The sequence below is a fragment of the Mesocricetus auratus genome, unplaced genomic scaffold (assembly GCF_017639785.1).
Source record: "Mesocricetus auratus isolate SY011 unplaced genomic scaffold, BCM_Maur_2.0 Super-Scaffold_100691, whole genome shotgun sequence".
In the NCBI taxonomy this organism is placed as follows: domain Eukaryota; kingdom Metazoa; phylum Chordata; class Mammalia; order Rodentia; family Cricetidae; genus Mesocricetus; species Mesocricetus auratus.
Genome location: NW_024429267.1, coordinates 36466770 through 36486528, shown reverse-complemented (window position 1 = coordinate 36486528; position 19759 = coordinate 36466770). Strand labels below are relative to the sequence as shown.

At 45.7% G+C, this 19759-nt stretch overlaps 1 protein-coding gene across 2 annotated transcripts in view; it reads right to left on the bottom strand.

Moving 5' to 3' along the window:
• Nmnat3 (nicotinamide nucleotide adenylyltransferase 3) overlaps positions 1-19759 on the bottom strand; it is a 115699-nt gene that overhangs the window by 78672 nt on the left and 17268 nt on the right. The window lies entirely within an intron of this gene.

The following is a 19759-nucleotide window of genomic DNA, read 5'->3' as shown; positions in this document are numbered from 1 at the left end:
ATGCTCTGACCTCATTAAGATTACAAACCTACACTTGATGCCAACAGGCCCTAGGTGAAGGCTCTGATTTCTCGTGAGCACCATGGTGTGTGCCCTTTGACAGGCACATGTCTTCTCAAGACCCATGTCTTAGAGCAAGTCCTCCAGCCCTCTACAAACTTCTCGCAGATGATAAAGTATCCCTGAAGGTCAGCCTTACAATGGAGTCTCTTTACAAATATGGGGGCTCAGGCACATGTGCCCAGCCCCTGGTTTAGGGGTCCCTGTGTGCTGTAGCCTCTGAACTGACTTGGTCAGTAATATCTCTACCTCCGTCCCTCAGACCACTCCTATCTGGCTGGGCAGCTTTTCAGGGAAACGTGTTCTGCACCTGCCTGTACACACCCCCGAACTGCTGTCCTAATATCTCTATAATGTATTAACAAGCCATGGCCAAAGGGAGTTCTGCTGAAATAGGCAGTAGTTGGAGCCATTTGGACCAAATCCTAGAATGCACGCAGTATGCTGAGCTTCACAGTTTAGGAGCATGTGGGTCTGCTGTGAAATTGCAAAATGGAAGCATAAGACATTAGCTTTCACGTGACCAGGGCAGGGCCAATTCCAAAGCTGTTACAGGCCTTTCCTGGGGAGGATGAGAGTCAGAAGGTGCAGACGCTGGGCACTGTCAAGCCATGTGTGCGCACAAGCTCATCCTCTGTTTTAATGGTGCATCCTGCCCAACAGGCATGCTCTTCTCCTGGCCTTCTGCCCTTGCTACTGTCCAGTACATCCACTGTTTTTTCAACAACAGTAGAACACCCGTGTGTCCATCCGGATAGCCTGAAAACGACCTCATTGTTTGAGTGTAGTTTTTTCTATAAGAAAAAAAAGGCAGCTTCTCAACTTCCTTTCAACCTGTTCACAGAGGGTGCAGAGTTAAGCAGCCCTAATTAAAGAGCAGACAGGCCGTTAGCTGAGGTGTGCACCCTGCTCATGCCAGCACTCTCTGGTTCAGAAATTTTGTCTGACCCTGACTTCACACCTCATCTCTGAGGCCAGTTTTTCAGTGCATAAAGCAGAGCACCTGGCTTCTCTGTGAATGGACATGCATTCTTCCAAAGGGCTCGAAGGGAATACCAAGATGTCCCCGTCATAACTAACACATATCAGAAACGGATACACAAAGTCCCCCAAAGATATCGTATTCCAGAGCCCAGACTAAACATTACTTTGTTTTAAAAAAAGGGAGTCTTTGCAGATGCCATTGAGGCTATTGGGATGGGAGTGCTACATGTTCCCTATAAAGAGGGAGAGAAGAGGGGATTTGACACACACACAAAGAGAAGGCTGTGTGAAGAAACAACAGGGGGATCCAGGGAAGGCTGGTACTGAGGACAGCAGTAACAAGGTCATAAACCAAGGGATGTGTGACAGTTAATCTCTACTGACAACTTGATGGAATGTGGGATCAGCTAAGAGAGACCTCTGCATGTCTGTGAGAAGGCTTCCAAGAGTGATTTGCTGGTAGGGTAAGATCTTCTTCCCTCAGAATAGACAATGCCATCTAACTGGGGGCGGGGCTGACATAAAGGGTCTGAGGAAAAAAGCAGTGTGAGCCTGTGAGCCTTGGCTTCCTGTGGGTGAGTGCATCTATCACTGCTGCTGTTGCAGCACAACCACCCTCTGCCGACACAGGCTCCACTTCTTTAGCCTTCCAATGTGTGCTGAAGACCAGGCCCCTACGGAAATCTTCCAGGTCTCTGAGCCAGCCTGGAACTTCAGAGGCATCTAGCTGCATGGACTGAGCGGTTATGGTTCCAGCTTTCCCAGTGTGCAGATGGTCAAGGCTGGCCTCTCGAGCCTTTACTGTATGAGCCAATCTAATAAACTCTCTTACAATCCACTTCCTTTCTATGGTATTCTTCCTCTAGACAGCCCTGATCAAGATAGACGGCTGGACGCCACCAAGGCTGCAACTGACTCCCTTGGTACTTTCCATGAGAATGTGTCCCCTGGCACTGTGATTTTTCTTCTGTGGGTCCTAATTTTTGACTTCTGGACTCCAGAACTGTGAGTAAAAATGTACATTTCTGGGTTTTGAGGTCATTTGTTGTAGCAGCTATCAGAAACTGGTCTATCCCAGAGGTATTGGTAGAAAGAATGTCATTTTGTACAATAGCCATCCTAAAGACTCTGTGATTCCTCAGTGGTCACATGTGTGTGTGTGTATGTGAGTGAACTTGCACACATGTGTTGCTGCTGCATGACTCAGTGTTCCCGGAAGTTATGAACAAGCATCTATTCACTCCAGATACAGCACTGCTGGTAAAACAAAGTAACCATTTCACCAAAGTCCAACTCGGTGAGCTGATGAGTTTTATTGAGATTACTTAGAGAAGTAAGGGTGGGTAAGGAGTCACTTATAGGAGTCTGAATGACTCAGAGGTAGCAGGATCACTGAAAAGCCCATTCCAACATGGGTGACTTCTCAGGGATGCTGCTACCATGGAGCTTTCTGCAAAACTTATAGGCAACTAGATGTGTTAGTCTCCTGTCACAGTAGTGTTTACACTTACGTAGCCTTGGGCAGGGCTTTGTGAGCCTTGTTTCAGGAACTTCTTGAGACTTGCAAGTTGTTTACTTCCTGAGTCTCATGACCCTCCATCCACCTGCCCATCAGGACATGTTGTCATTTGGAGGAAACTTACACATGTCTGTGGGTGTATGTGAAGCCAGAGATCATGTCAGGATTCTCCCTCGGTGGCTTTCTATTTGTTTTCTGAAACAGGGTCTTTCACTGACCCTGGTACTTATTGGTTGGCTGGACTACATAGCCAGCAAGCTTTAGGGGTCCCATGTCTACCCTTGGCTTTAGGGGTGTGTTTATCTCTGCCCTAAGCGTTAGGGGTCACCTATCCCTCCCCTACTGCCTATCTCTGTCCTTCCTGAGCTAGCATTAGAAATGCATGGCCATGCCTCCCTTTTTCACATGGGTGCTGAGGGTCCGGAGTCAGAGCCTCATGCTGTGTCACACGTCCTCAGCCCCTCCTTGGTATTTTAACAGGATTCAGCCGCCAGCAAATGAACTACAAGACAGCTGAATATTAGGCACCCACCTCCTAGCTCTGGGTGTGTGAAGCAGGAAGTAGCGAGCATGAAGAAAAGGTGTTGGGTTCTTAAGCTAACATCTGAACAGGTAAATGTGAAGTGGGCAGAGGACACCAAAGAGTTAAGACACTTCCCACAAGTTAACTTCACAGTGCAGCCATGTCTGTGTGTGGTGTGGGTTGGGGGGTGTCTACGTAGGAAGCACGTCTTCAAACAAATGAAGCGTAATTATTAATAAGCATGACCAGCTAGTTATAAGAGTATTTCAACAGGCTGTTCTCTGAAGGCTTGTCTGCAATAACAAAAAGTCAGAAACCTATGTGTGTGCCAGGAGAGGGCTGGTTAAATGCCACAGAGTTTTAAATAGCTGTTAACAATAGTGGTATGTTTATATATTTATTGATCTGGCAGATTATTAATAAGTAAATATTAGATGAAGAAATGCAAGTTAGAAGCAGAATTACAGCACTGTCTCATGTTAAAGCAATCTATGTTAGTATAATAGATAGGAATGATACACAGTGTACATACATCTATACACATTTATGAATTCACTGGGTAGGAATGCATCCAATGTCCAGTAAGAAGGAGCAGGCTTGTTGGGAGAAGGTAAGAGAGTGGACTCACTTGGGCTATAGCCGTATCATTTCAAGCTGAAATGAGTTTTTTTCACACACTTTGAAAGGTTTCTATTTTATGTTGTTCTGTAAAGCATGGTGAAATATGCCATTCTGTGCTTTTCTGCTCCAATCTACCCATCATAGGAACCATCCCCTAGTCCAGACTATCTGTCCTGTATATGCTACCTGTCCACTAATCACTCAGGAGCCATCTGCTCTCTAAGTCTGACTTTTATAGCACCACGACACTTATGCTCAAGTACCCTGTATTTTACTGAGAAATGGCTGCCATGTACAAGTGGAGTGATGCTGGCTGGCAGCTGGGTATGGGAAAGCTGCAAGGTGCGTCCTTTTTCTGATAAAGTGAACATTCGAGAGAAAGAAAGAAAATACAAAGCAAAACAACAACAAAAACCACCCTGAACTGGGGAGGCAGCCTGGTGAATGGGGTGCCTGTGGTGTGCGTCTGTAATCCCATCATGCCTATGGCAAGATGAGAGACAGTGACAGGAGAATGCCCAGAAGTCACGTGCCAGCTAGCCAGGCATCCACAGAGGTGAAGTAGAGGCCCTGCCTCAAACAAAGTGGACAGTGAGGACTAACACATGAGGCTGTTCTCTGACCCCCATATGCATGCCATGGCATGTGCACCCCCACTCACATAAACATTCCTACACAAGAACATGTATGTGCTACTCTCAACACACACACCCAAACAATTCCTGGGCAGGAGAGATGTTAAGAGCCCTGGCTCCTCTTCCAGACCCTCCTCTAAGCATCTAATAATTGCATGTAAGTGCAGCTCCAAGGGACCCAGGGCCCTCTTCTGGCCTCTGTGGGTAACTGCACACCTGTGGCATACAGTCACAAATACACATAAATAATAATCTATCTGAAAACAATCCCACGTGGAGATCTACAGTGGGAACAAATGTCCTCCAGGAAACTGTGAAGAAACCCATGGCAGCTTTTGCTATTGTTCCTCAAAGAACAAACAGTCCTGGCCATAGCACCCAGAAAGAGCTTGGTTAAGAAGGAAGCCGAATGCCATTCTAGAGGGCAGCATAATGCGCCACGTGTCCTTTAAAGCGGCCCCCGAGTGTCTTTGAACACATCACCTCAGAAGGGTGGGGGGTTTGCCATAGTCATTCTCTATACTTGAAGAAACAGAAAGATAAAGATGGTATAAACATAAACCTTTTGGTCCTTGTGTGGCACGGAGCCTAGGGAACAATGGAGATCTCCCAGTGACTGCATCCTAGCAGCCCTGTTTACTAACTCAGCAATTTCCCACCAGAGGGGAAGGGAGTTATGCATGATCGTGATGGAGAAAAACCTCTATAGAGGTCCTTTCACCCCTGGAAGGAAGCCTAGTAAGTCCCTGCAGGGTTTGCCACCATAGGTGGCCTTCTTGGTTTCCATAGCTGCTGCCAGGAAAAGTACACTGAGCTCCATCATGGCAGAGGCATGTGGATCTCTGTGAGTTCGAGGTTAGCCTGCTCCACACAAGAGTTCTGGGCCAACCAGGACTACATCATAGAGGCCTTGTCTCAAAACAAACAAACAAACAAACAAACACATAAAACTATGATTCTAGTCCCTTTAGGATGCATAAAGACATGGATCGCTCCTGTTGGCAACACAGGCTACGGTGCTGCTTGGCCGTCACAAGTCCAGACACACACTACTTAAGATGGCATTTCATCAAATTACTGGGTTTTGCTTATAAAAGACACCAAGCACTTCTTTCTCCCACACAAGATGAACTGTTTATTCTTCAGAGTATATTTTGCCAAGATTTGCCGCAAAACTTAACAGCAGTGACACTTCAAGATTCCTTAATAGAAATGTCAAGACTTTCATCTCCTGAATTTAAAACAAACTGTCACACAGACACCCAGCATCGGGAGCTTGGCTTTTCTATGGTACAGCGAGCGACTCCATCTTAAAGCATGAGTCACGATGAGTTAAAATGTTCAGCCCCGCGTATTCTGTGCTTCCATTCAGAGTGCTAACGTCTGAGTCAAACCCCACCTGTCTTGTTGCTGAGGAAACTGACACGATGTTCCTTGGTCTGGGTTATCTGAGGAGCTAGTGAGATCAGAGCCGTAGACTCCAGACTACAAGCTCAGCACGGGGATTTCTACCACATGGTGACACTGTCATACGTAATGCAAGTTCTTCAGTCCCAGACTGTGGGGGGGAGGGATATATCTGAGGACTGTGTCACTGCCCCACACGAATCCCCAGGAGACAAACACAGGAGATCCTCTCCCTGAAAGTAGGACTTGAGAGAAGTTAAAGAGGACCCAGGGCAATGCTTTTCCACTTCCCTTCCTACAGGATACACTTCAGAGTAGCAACAAATCTTTAGGACTGAAAAGGATTCAAAGTACAGAATGAGTGTCTTGGAAAGGACCTTCCTCCTGTTTTATCAAAATGGTGGAGTTCAAATGTGAGAGGGGAAGGACAGAAGCCAGGAGTGTCAGATGTACAAGGACTTGATGTTTCACAATGGTCACAGATGACTGGTGTTACTCTGTCAATTTCTGTTCCCATTGCATCCTATAGAAATACATGTTGGAATGAACTGGTCCTTAAGAAGTCGTCTTGTAGCTGAAATGGGACTCAAGATGCTTTTTTATTTTTAAATTCAAGTGCAAAACAATCTCACACCTCTCAGTGGGTCAGAGAACAGCAAAAAAAAGGGGGTGTTGTTAAAAACATCATCATTTTAAAAACTGTTCAACTAAAAAATAATTGAAAGCAGAAGTCATAAAATGGTTGTGTGAGCTGAAGCCATTATTCTCTAAGTACCTAACAGATCACTTACCGGCAGGTTGGTGGCCACTATCTCCCTGAATCAGCTTCAATCATAAAAACATCTGCATTATGAGACACCGACATTTCTCACTCTATGTCTAGTCCTTGTAAGCCCTCCTTCAGGTCGAATGTCTTTGTCTGCTCCCTTTCCTGCCTAGGTCCTGATGCTGGCCATCCCTCACGCACCACTTCCCACATCTCAACCTGCCACTCCTTTACTATGATGGCTTTGTCCTTCATCAACTCTGCTCATGGCATGGTAAGTAGACACCCTGTCTCTTGCTGTCCTCCTGCAACTCCGAGACCAATCTACCTTTTTTATATCCATGGCTTTCAAGGTGGTACTCAGAAAATGTTTAATGCTTCCTGAATAAATGGTACCACCATCTTGGACCCTTTTTCATGATATATGTGGCCTAGAGCTGCTTGCTTCCTTCCTTTCCCTGGGGCTCTTCCCTCACCTGGAAGGTCCTGTGTCCCTGATGTAGTCATACTGACTCCAATTCCCCATGAACAACATTATCCAATCAGTCACCTCAGAGTCCATTTTTCTTAAGATTACTATTGCTGTGGTGAAACACCATGACCAACAAGCAAGCTGGGAAACAAAGGGTTTATCTGGATTACACTTCCATGTTCTAGTCCATCATTGAAGGAAGCCAGAACAGAAACTCAAACAGGGCAGGAACCTGGAGGCAGCCGTTGATGCAGAGGCCATGGAGTGCTGCTTACTGGCTTGCTCCTCGTGGCTTGCTCAACCTACTTTCCTATAGAACCTAGGACACCAGCCTAGGGTGGCACCGACCACAATGGGCTGGGCCTTCCCCATCAATCACTAAGAAAATTCCATAGGGCTGGAGTTATGGAGGCATTTTTCTCAGTGGAAGCTCCTTTTTTTCTTTTAATAACTCTACTTGTGTCAAGTTGACTATCCAGCACAACTGACCCCTTGTCATTTTAACATGCAAACATATCACTGTTATGCCACAATCTTTCCTTTCTTATTCGTCCCCAAGATTACATATTAATAAAGACATCACAATATAAAACATTTTACAAACCTAAAATGTCTCACAGCCTCACAAATTCAAACACTTTAAAGGTTAACTTAAAAAAAAAAGCAAAAACCAAAAAATCTCCAGTCTCTTTTAATATCTAAATTCTCTGTAAAACCTCAAAATCTCTCTCTCTCTTTTTAGTTTAATGTCTCTCATCTGTGGGCTCCTATAAAATCAAATTTAAATTAAATACTTTCTTACTTCAAGAGGGAAGAACCAGGGCAGTCACAATCTGAACAAAGCAAAGCCAAACTCCAACTGTGTAAATAGCTCAGTGTCCGATGCCTAGGATCCACTCAGTGATCTTCTGGGATCCTCCAAAGGGCCTGGGTTCCTTCTCCAGCTCTGCCGCCTGCAGCACACACAGCTTGTCTTCTAGGCTCCAGCTGACTCCACGCCACAGCTACTGCTGTCCTTGGTGGTCTTCCCATCACACTGGCATCTCCAAAACTGCTGAGGGCCCTTGCTGTAACTGGGCAACACTTTCACCAATAGCGTATTCCTGGGCTCTTGAGGGACTCTAGTCTTGTCACACAGTCCTGAGCCCCAACTGCTATCCATTCATGCCTTCAAAACCAGTACTACCTGGCTGACTCTTACACTACCAAATTTGGCTACCAGTACAAGGTACACCTAGACCACTTCTGGAATAGTTTCTGTGTGCTAACCCTGAGGAAACACTTTCCCAGAAGATTTCACCTCGATGATGCTGGTCTCTCTTAATCACCAGCTAACCAGCATCAACTGTCCCAGTAATGCAAAGGTTTCACTTCAATGGTGCTGGTCTCTTGTTTATTATTGCTGACTCTTCAGGCCCAGCTTACCAGAATGATAGACTCTTTATTCAAAATAGCAAAATGGCCCTGGTAGAATCTTTTAACTTCTCCCTGAAACTTCACAAGCCAGGCCTCCATCTTCTGCACAGTTATCAACATTCTTATCTCTCAAGCTCCTACAGAACAGCCCACTGAGCTTTCAACACTCAATGGCTTTTCTAGTTCAAAGTTTCCAGTTCTTCCACAGCCCTCCCAAAAACATGGTCAGGTTTGTCATAGCAATACCCAACTCCTGGTACCAACTTGTCTTAGGATTGTTATTGTTGTAATGAAACACCATCATAAAACTATCCAGCATGTTAGTCTTGCCTTTTCTCAATGAATCCATACCAAGTTACATATTCCCTTTCTGGGACATCTGTCTGCCTCCTTTTTCTCCACCTGCCCCCATGTCAGGCCAGGCCCTTCTGGGGTCGGGGTTTCCCACTCCTTTGTGCAGGCCCTCAACACTGTTCACATCATTTGTTCCTCGTCCAGAGCCTAGAGGGGCCCTGAGCGGGCTCTGCTGACCCTGTGCTAGTCCCTCAGCCCCACCCCAGTGATGAATATCCCTCCTCACTGAATAGGACCACAGAAAGAAATAGACAAAACAGAGAATTTTTTAAAATGTCTAAATGAACTTTAGATTAAAATTAAAACAAAAAGGTCACTGCACCCAGGGCCAGGTACTCAGTTAGACCAGGATGGGACTTCCACAAACCCTATCCATCAGTAACAATTCTCCACTTCAGGTTGTTTGAGATAGAGAAGTGACCTACAGAATGGAAGCAACAGCAGGCTAGAGTCCACATGAGGCTTTCCTTCCCTTCCTCTACCTCCAACCATCTTTCTGAACTATATCCCTCACTAGCCCCTGGAGGGAAGAAGGTGATGAGAGGGCAGCCACTCCTAGCTTGACTCTTTCTACAGTACTGAATTCAGTGCTCAAAGTCCCGTCCTTCTATACTCACAGCTCATTGACTTCTATAGTGTTTAATAAGGTTGTATGGCTACATTGATTGAGTACCACTGGCTCTAATACATTTTGGAACCACACATTTGCCTGGTAAGTATGAGCCCACATGATAGGAGCAGCAGGGTGTGGGCAGAGGGCTCAGCTTGTTGCCTTCCCATTTCTGTGCCCTGCACAGAACTGACACAGTGCCTTGGCTTGGAAATGCTAGTTGAGTAGATAATGGGCCACAGTCCAGCTTGTGCCTCCCTAGAACTCCCACTGAAGACCCACATGGCTACCCAGCCTTCCGCATCTTGCTTCCATTCACTCACCACCTGCATCACGAGGGTAAGATGTTCTGGTTCAGATCCAGAGTGCTACAGCATTCCTAGGCTAGGGGACAGTGACCGGACCACAGCGCTGTCTGGCCCTTGCTAGTCTGCATGTCAGCACACTGAAGACAAGGTAAGGCATCTAACCAAGGGTACATGATACCTGGTGTCCAGATCTCCTCCTCCCTCCTTGTGGTCCAGATTAAAATTTCTGATAGCTATCACAGCAGGGTTCTGGATTGGGACAGTGAACAAATGTGCAGGCCAGATTTGTGTCAACTTGGCATAAGCTAGGGTAATTTTAGAAGAGTGAACTCCAGTTGAGAAAATGTCCCCAGCAGATTGGCCTGTGGTCATTTTCTTGATTGATGATTGATATTGGAGGCCCAGATGGCCGTGGGCGATTACACCTGTGGGCTGGTGGTTCTGGGTTCTAATAAGAAAGCAGATTGCACAATTCATGAGGAGCAAGCAGCACTCCTCCAGGGCCTCTGCTTTAATTCCTGCTTTTGGTTTCTATCTTATCTTCCCTACATGATGGACCATAATCAGGAAATGTGTGATGAGACTAACCCTTTCCTCCCCAAGTTGCTTTTGGTGATGGTGTTTCATCAGAGCAATAGAAATCCTAAAAAAAACCAACAAGGATGGCTCTGGAATGTCCCCACTAGCGGTCTTAGGGGTGAGATGATCAAAGCAAGAGTCATGATTGACCACTCTTGTCTTATCCATGGCTCAGGGCAATGGAAAGCCAGAATGAAGAAAAAAAAAACTACCTGGCAATGAACTATTGATAAAAATAAAGCCAAATGCAAACCAGGGGCTGACTGAGAAGTAAACATGTTGCTCTTTCATCCACAGACCTGAAATGACAATAGGGTAGGGATGAAAAGTCAGGTCACACACAGACATGCCTCTTACAGACAGATGCTGGGTCTGGGGACCCATCAGAGAGAGCTGGGCACTGGGCTTCAGAGTAAGGGCACAAGCAGGGTTAAAAAGAAGTTTTTTCAGGCTCGCAACCAATTCAGTAATAGGACTGACCTCCTTCAGACATGGAAAGCATTTGTGAATCCTTCAGGCTTCTAATAATATCCCAAGAAGAGGCGAGCAGCAAACGCATTGCTGTCCTGATTACAGCAGAACGGCAGGAGGCATTTACCACCCAATTTTCCATTTGGCTTGAAGACTGAGCAGGTGTACCTCATGAGCCATCTCTTGTCCAACACAAAGGTGAAGTTGGATGCAGGGGCTCCGGACCACCCGCCTGGCTGTGGAACGCATCGTGGGGCTTACTGTATAAATGGCACTGAGTCCTAACAGCTCTATCTCAAAGACTTTAAAACCATTTCCAAGTCCTTAGTGCCATTAATTAGCTTTTTATATCACAAACCTCACATGTGATATATATCAGGTGCCAGGAGCCAGAGGGTTAGTAATAGGTAGATGTTAGTAATAGGAAGGTAGAAAGACCAGTTGCTAGAGGGTCACAACACAGGGCAAGAGCTGTCACAGTGGAAACAGAGGAGAGTGGACGTACGGAAGAGAGCGGTGGCCCGGTCGGTTTGAGGGAGAGGGACCAGGAGGAAGTAACAGGTGCTTTGAGGAGGAATAAATCCAGGAAAGTGAGAGGCTCTGGGGCACGTAGGGACAGTCAGAGGGCAGGCAGGGTAGGCTGGTGAAGAACTTGCTCTTGGAGGCAGTGGCTGGTGAGCTGTTACCTAAGGGAGTGGTCAATCCATGGGCCATTACCTGAGGGCCTCTGAACAACTGGGCCTCTCTTGGGACTCCTTTATTCACTGCTCCTGAGGCAAACTCAGCTTAAAAGCCTCATTAGCAGGCAGGTCTCCAGCTAACAACTACACCTGCCTTCCCTCCCATAATGCCCTCTCTCAGAGGCCACAGCTCTGTTCAATTGCATTCTAATTTCAAGAAGTGATAAACATATGCTCATGTTTCCATTTACAAGTTTTTGATTATCAGCCTGGCATTGCAGCTGCAAATTACCCGTTTTCTATTATAATTATTTTTACTTCTTTAGATGAAGGAGGAGGAATGCATTTTTAAATTACTAAAGTGCTCCAGCCACAGTGGGGGGGGAGAAGTAAGCACAGTCACATCCTTTTGCCCAGGGCAATAAAATAACAAGAGTTCAAAAGCTGCCATGCATGTTAGTGGCTGTGTTGGAGGGGCCTTCCAGAGGGCTGCATCTGCTGACAGTGATCTCCACCTAAAACCTGGGCGAGGTTGCAGAGAGCCAAGGGCTTGGCTGGTGGCAGCAACTGTAACTCCAAGAGCAGCTCACCGGAAGCTGGATGGCCCGATGTGACAAGGCCCCTCCTGATGGCTGGGCACGCTAGCTTTTGTGTTTTCTGCCTCTAGGGGGCGACACTTTAAAGATGACAACATCTATCACTCAGATGCACACTTGTAGCTCCAATGCTTGGTCATACTGTAATTGGAACCAGCACTGTTAACGGCTATGTGGCCTCTTCCCGGCAGGACTGGGGCAGGGGCACACGTGGTGGGGGATAAGGGTGATGGGGTTGAGGACAAGCCTTGGTAATGGATAGGAAGTAATGAGTTCAGGTCACTGGCTGAAAGTGAAAAGATTGTACCACATGGAGTTGCAGACCTATTGGCATCTTAATGACCCATTTAATTAGCATGTGACATTAACTGGCAGAGTAGATGTAAATGAGAATGTGCTCTGATGACAGCTGGTTTTGAAAGTGCAGCACAGATAAGCTAAATGATGCTGTTCCTGGGACGGCTTACTCACCAAGAAAGTGTGCTATTGTACACACATCCAGATTTCTAAGGTCCGTGTGTAACTACTTGGTCCTAGAGGATGGAGATGAGTAGGGTACATCCAGTCCCTGCTTTCAAGTTATCTTTTAGAAGGAGAATGAGATGCAGGAAACAAAACAAAACAAAAACAGTTACTTCTACAGTAACCAAGACAAATCACGGCCATATAAGCAACAATAGTAAAAATAGCTAAACAGCATGCTATCTAACAGGTACTGTGTATGGTTTTGAACTCATATTCTGTGCCTGTATCTACACTGCCCTGCATATGATCTTTACTCTGTGCCGACAAAATGGTCAGGTTATGCTGTTTCTGATGGAAACTCAGAGGCTGAAGGCCTGGTTCAAAGATTCATTTCAACAGAGCATGTGCAGTTTCTGTGGACCCAAGGAATCACTTACTCCTGCTATCTCTGGAGGTGAGAGGAGCCCCGAAGAGCCCCGATTGCCCACCCTGGCCTTCAGCTCTTTGGTATTCATGCGGGGCTCATTCATTTTTGTTGGAGACAATAGATGTAATCAGCATGTTAACAGTCCCTTAGACATCGATCATAAATTCTTCCCTGAGGAGTATATTACGCTCTGCAAAAGTAAGGCTGGTAAAAGCGGGCAAGCTTTACTGCAGCTGGACCCCAGGAAGTGCTTCTTCCAAGGGCACAGCCAGGGGCCTGTCAGGCTCCCTCTGGGATGTGCCATGGGGAGTGTGTTGTGGCATGTTGGAAGTATGAGTCACAAGAGGTGTCACACTGAGGTCTGTGGTGTGCAGGGATGTTGTAAGTGTCTGACATGGAGAGCTGTGATGAAGGATAGGTCTTTGGGGTGTGCCATGGAAGGTGTTCTGTGAATGTGGGGGCAGAGGACAGAGATAAACGCTCCACTATGAACTGTAGGCATCATGTTAAGAAGAGGAAATGGGAACCTTTGTGAGAGAGCTGCAGGGATGCAGGAGAATCTGACACAAGCCAGTTTGACTGTATACTCAGGCATGAGGTAGGCGTACTGGGCTGTGCTGTGAGCATGTCTGGTGTGCTGTGGAGCTGTACTGTGCTGTGCTGTGAGCATGTCTGGTGTGCTGTGGAGCTGTACTGTGCTGTGCTGTGAGCATGCTCTGGTGTGCTGTGGGGCTGTGCTGTGCTGTGCTGTGAGCATGCTCTGGTGTGCTGTGCTGTGGTGTGCTGTGGAAGTATCCTGTAGAGTGCCAGGGGTGTGCTGTGAGTGCTGTGGGTATCCTGTGGGTGAGCTGTGATTTGCTCAAGGTGGGGTAGTGCTGGGATTCAGTGTGGTCTCTGGGCAGTGCTATGGTATCATACTGCAAGCAACTGTGCCCAAGGTCATTCTCTCCTAATACAGCTTCCTAATCCCTGGGCAAGAAAGCTCCCACCCTAATATTCTAGCTTTAGCATATTCTGGGTTTAGTAGAGGCATGGGAACTAATCCCCCTTGTGACAAAGCCCTAAAGCAGTAGTTCTCAACTTTCCTAATGCTTTGGCCCTTTAGTACAGCTCCACAAGTTGTAGGGAGCCCCAACCATACAATTACTTCCTTTGCCACTTCATAACTGTAATTTTGCTACTGTTGTGAATCATAATGTAAATACTTTTGGAGACAGAGGTGTGTCAAAGGAGTTGTGACCCATGATTTGAGAACTACTACCCTAGAGGCTTATGTATAGCTCACATCTGGCATGGCTTCATCTGATTCTCCTCCAGGTCTAGTTGTCAAGGTGACCCTCCCTAGAAACCCCCACAGACCCAGTACAGGTGACAGAAGGAAATACCCTTGGCCTTCTCTCTGCAGAGGGGTCCAGCAGTAGGAAGTTCAGACTCAGGGTTCCCCTGCTGTGGTAGTTCAAATGCAATTGGCCCCCATAATCTCATGGAGAGTGGCACTATTAGGAGGTGCAGTTTTGTTGGAGTGGCTATGGCCTTGTTAGAGGAAATATGTCACTGTGGGGGCCAGCTCTGAGGTCTCCTACACTCAGGAGTGTCTCACTCGATTTCCTGTTGTAGGGTTCTCAGCTACTTTTCCAGCACCATGTCTGCCTGTCTGCTGTCATGCTCCCTGCCATGATACTAATTGATTGAGCCTCTGAAACTGTAAGCAAGCCATCCCAATTAAATGTTTTCTTTATAAGAGTTGCCACGGTCATGGTGTCTCTTCACAGCAATAGAAACCCTAAGTAAGACACCTGCCCTCCACCACATGGCAGCTCCTCATGAATGACCCTGCTCTCACTCCAAGCTCAGCCTCTGGGTCTCTGGCCACCTAATGTCTGTATGGACAGCTACTGTTAGCATGACTTAATGGGTGGCAAGCACAGAGGAGGTGAGGCAGGTGGGTGCAGGGCTTGTTTTGAATATATGTGTCAATTTCCTGATAACGAGGATTTTAAACACGAAGCAACATTCACAGACTTGTAAAGTGAACACCTGCCTGCCCGCATCCCAAAGAGCACAATTCTTACTTCATTACAAAATAAATAATGGCCTCTTAGCCATTTTTTGATCTTTGACACTCAACAAAGTTAGATACTGACAACGGTGCTCTTAGCCCTACAACCTGTATGCTCCCATAAGCTACATGTTGGCATTCTCTCTCCGGCCCTTTCCACGTACCATGGAATGCAGAAATCTGGAAGACGCCATTCTGTGAGTGTTAACAAACACACCCATGTCAGCCCACTCCTCCCCATTGGCATGTAAAACATTCTTTCACTCCAGAGACCCTATGTCAGTCCCATTCAGTCTCACTGTCCCCCTCCTAGAAGCCACCTCTCCTCTGCTTTCTCACCATGGATTTGTCCTTTAGAACCTTAAACAGAAGTAAAGCTGTACACACAGTCCTGATTGCCTGATTTCACCTGGCACAATCTACATAACAGTGTGAATCTATAGTTTGCTCTTTTATTGCCTAGTGCTATCCCATTATTCAGCTATACCATAACTATGCTCTTTTTTTTTTCACTTTTTTTTCAATGATTTTTTTTTTATTATTATTGTTTTTTATTTTCCATTTTAAATTTAGATAAGAAACAAGGTTGCTTCACAAGTCAGTTCGAGGTCCCTCTCCCTTTCCCTCCCCTCCTCCCGTGCCCTCCCCCCATCCCCCCCCCGTTATCCCCTCATTCCCCCAGGGTGAGGCCCTCCATGGGGGTGTCCATAGTCTGTCATTTCATATAGGGCAGGGCCTAGACCCTTCCCCAAGAGTTCAGGGTGAGAGTGCACCTCACATTGTTCTATGGGAGTCCAGAGTCCGTGTGTATACTTGGGATGGGTACTGATCTGCTGTCCAAGGCTCAATAGATTACCTAGGCCTCCTCACTGACACCCAGATTCAGGGGGTCTTGATCAGTCCCATGCTGGATTCCCAGGCTGATGCCTGGGATTCAAGAGTTAACCTTTGTCTGGTCAGCTGTTTCTGGGGGTTAAACCAGCCCAGTCTTAATCCCTTTGATCATCAGTCCTCCCTCTCTGATACTGGCTTTCTTGAGTTCAGCTCACTACTTAACCAGCCACTAAATGAAGTTTCTGTTTCCCAGACTCTCTGGCCATAGGATTGTAGGCTGGCACTCCCCAGATCTATGTCTAAAATCCATATATGAGAGAGTACATGCCATGTTTCTCTTTTTGTGACTGGGTTACCTCACTCAGGATGGTTTCTTCTAGTGTCATCCATTTGCCTGTGAATCTCATGATTCCATTATTTTTTTCTGCTGAATAGTACTCCATTGTGTAGATGTACCACATTTTCTCTATCCACTCTTCGGGTGAGGGACATCTAGGTTGCTTCCAAGTTCTGGCTATTACAAATAAAGCTGCTATGAACATAGTGGAACAGACATCTTTGTTATATGAATGGGCATCTTTTGGATATATGCCTAAGAGTGGAATTGCTGGGTCTTGTGGTAGGTTTATTCCCATTTTTCTGAGGAATCTCCATACTGCTTTCCAAAGTGGCTGAACCAGTTGGCACTCCCACCAGCAATGGAGGAGTGTCCCCCTTTCACCACATCCTCTCCAGCATAAATTGTCATTGGTGTTTTTGATTTTAGCCATTCTGACAGGAGTGAGATGGTATCTCAGAGTTGCTTTGATTTGCATTTCCCGGATGGCTAAGGATGTTGAGCACTTTCTCAAGTGCCTCTCAGCCATTTTAGACTCCTCTATTGAAAACTCTCTATTTAGTTCTGCAGCCCACTTCTTAATTGGGTCCTTTGGTGTTTTGGAGACTTGCTTCTTGAGTTCTTTGTAAATTTTGGAGATCAACCCTCTGTCAGATGTGGGATTAGTGAATATTTTTTCCCATTCTGTGGGCTGCCTTTTTGTCTTGCTGACTGTGTCCTTTGCCTTACAGAAGCTTCTCAGTTTCAGTAGGTCCCATTTATTAATTGTTGATCTCACTGTCTGTGCTACTGGTGTTATGTTCAGGAAGCTGTCTCCTGTACCAATTCGTTCAAGGGTATTACCCACTTTCTCTTCTATGAGGTTCAGTGCGGCTGGATTTATGTTGAGGTCTTTGATCCATTTGGACTTAAGTTTTGTGCATGGCGATAAACATGGATCGATCCACATTCTTCTACATGCCAGTCTCCAATTATGCCAGCACCATTTGTTGAAGATGCTTTCTTTATTCCATTGTATATTTTTAGCTTCTTTGTCAAAGATCAGATGTTCGTACGTGTGTGGGTTAATACCCGGATTTTCAATTCGATTCCATTGGTCTGCCTGTCTATTTTTGTGCCAATACCAAGCTGTTTTCAGGACTATAGCTCTATAATAGAGCTTGAGGTCAGGGATAGTGATGCCTCCGGACGTTGCCTTGTTGAACAGGGTTGTTTTGGCTATCCTGGGTCTTTTGTTTTTCCATACAAAATTGATTATTGTTCTTTCAAGGTCTGTGAAGAATTGTGCTGGGATTTTAATGGGGATAGCATTGAATCTGTAGATTGCTTTTGGCAGGATTGCCATTTTTACTACATTGATCCTACCTATCCAAGAGCATGGGAGATCTTTCCATTTTCTGAGGGCTTCTTTAATTTCTTTCTTTAAAGATTCAAAGTTCTTACGATACAGGTCTTTCACTTGTTTGGTTAGCGTTACCCCAAGGTATTTTATGTTGTTTGTGGCAATTGTAAAGGGTGATGTTTCTCTGATTTCTCTTTCAGCCCTTTTATCATCTGTATATAGTAGGGCTACTGACTTTCTTGAGTTGATCTTGTAACCTGCCACTTTGCTGAAGGTGTTAATCAGCTGTAAGAGTTCCCTGGTAGAGTTCTTTGGGTCATTGATGTAAACTATCATATCGTCTGCAAACAGTGAAAGTTTGACTTCTTCCTTCCCAATTTGTATTCCCTTGATCCCCCTTTGTTGTCGTATGGCAATAGCTAGAACTTCAAGTACCATGTTGAAAAGGTATGGAGAGAGTGGACAGCCTTGTTTTGTTCCTGATTTTAGAGGAATTGTGTTGAGTTTCTGTCCATTTAGTTTGATGCTGGCTGTTGGTTTACTGTATATGGCTTTTATTATGTTTAAGTATGTCCCTGTTATCCCAGATCTCTCCAAGACCTTTATCATGAAGGGGTGTTGGATTTTGTCAAAGGCTTTTTCAGCATCTAGTGAGATGGTCATGTGATTTTTGTTTTTCAGCTTGTTTATATGGTGGATTACGTTGATGGATTTTCGTATGTTAAACCATCCCTGCATCCCTGGGATGAAACCTACTTGATCGTGGTGAATGATTGTTTTGATGTGTTCTTGGATCCGATTTGCCAGTATTTTATTGAGTATTTTTGCATCAATGTTCATGAGGGATATTGGTCTGAAGTTCTCTTTCTTGGTTGTATCTTTGTGTGGCTTGGGGATCAAGGTTATTAAAGCCTCATAGAAAGAGTTTGGCAAAGACCCTTCTGCTTCTATTGTGTGGAACACTTTGAGAAGAATTGGTATAAGCTGTTCTTTGAATTTGTGGTAGAATTCTGCACTGAGGCCATCTGGACCTGGACTTTTTTTGGTTGGGAGACTTTTGATGACAGCTTCTATTTCCATAGGGGTTATAGGTCTATTTAAATTGCTTATCTGTTCTTGATTTAGTTTTGGCAAATGATAGCTGTCCAGGAAGTCATCCATTTCCTTTAAATTTTCGAATTTTGTGGAGTACAGGTTTTCAAAGTATGACCTAATGATTCTCTGGATTTCCTCAGAGTCTGTTGTTATGTCCCCCTTTTCATTTCTGATTTTGTTAATTTGCGTGTTCACTCTCTGCTGTTTGGTAAGTTTGGACAAAGGTTTGTCTATCTTGTTGATTTTCTCAAAGAACCAACTCTTCGTTGCATTGATTCTTTGTATTGTTTTCCTGGTTTCTACTTTGTTGATTTCAGCCCTCAATTTGATTATTTCCTGGCATCTACTCCTCCTGGGGGAGTTTGCTTCTTTGTCATAACTATGCTCTTACCAGGCAGTTCCCTTTTTAAACAGTAAGGGTTTGGACCTACTGACACAGTCATTCTTACTTATCTAGTCTGAGGTAGACCAGGTGTCTGTCAGCACAGCCCTTCCTGGACAAAGGACACAAATGGTGTATGTCACACCTTTGTGATAGAAAAGGGACTGAAAAGCCCAGCTCTAGAGAGTCCCAAGGTGTGATAAGGTGCACAGTAGTTCCAAATTAGACCTTACATGTCAATAGACAGTTAATTTGTACTTACAGTTATCTCCCATTTATGATCCATGGAAAGGGGGGAAAAAAACAAACCAAACCAAACCGAAGATGTGGTCTGAGCGACTGAGGTGCAGATCTGTGGACCCAAGGTGTGGATATCTAACGTGTAGGAGTACTCCATGGAGCAACGGCTGTCAATGTCTGCTGCACAACAGAAACCCAAGGGAGTGCTAACACTAGTCCTGCCTGGGTCCCACATCAGGAGCCTTTTATATAACTGGCCAAGTGCATCGGCTAACGATAGCTATTAAAGCTCCTGAGGGATGCTGATGTACAACCTGCATGGAAAGCACATGTTAGGAAGCAGCAGCGTTCCAAGTCCAGCAGCATCAGCATCATCTGGGCACTTGTTAGGACTGTGCATCCCCAAGTCCCATTCCACATCTAGTCAGCAAGCAGGGCTGGGGACAGCAGTCTGGAGCTTACAAAGCCCTCTGGCAAGTCTGATGGCTGGCACTGCGAGTCACTGCTCAAGTGGCTGGTGGGGCAAGCCCTAACTGCCATCTCTTCCTCACACCCAGAACCATTATCTCTCTGTGTC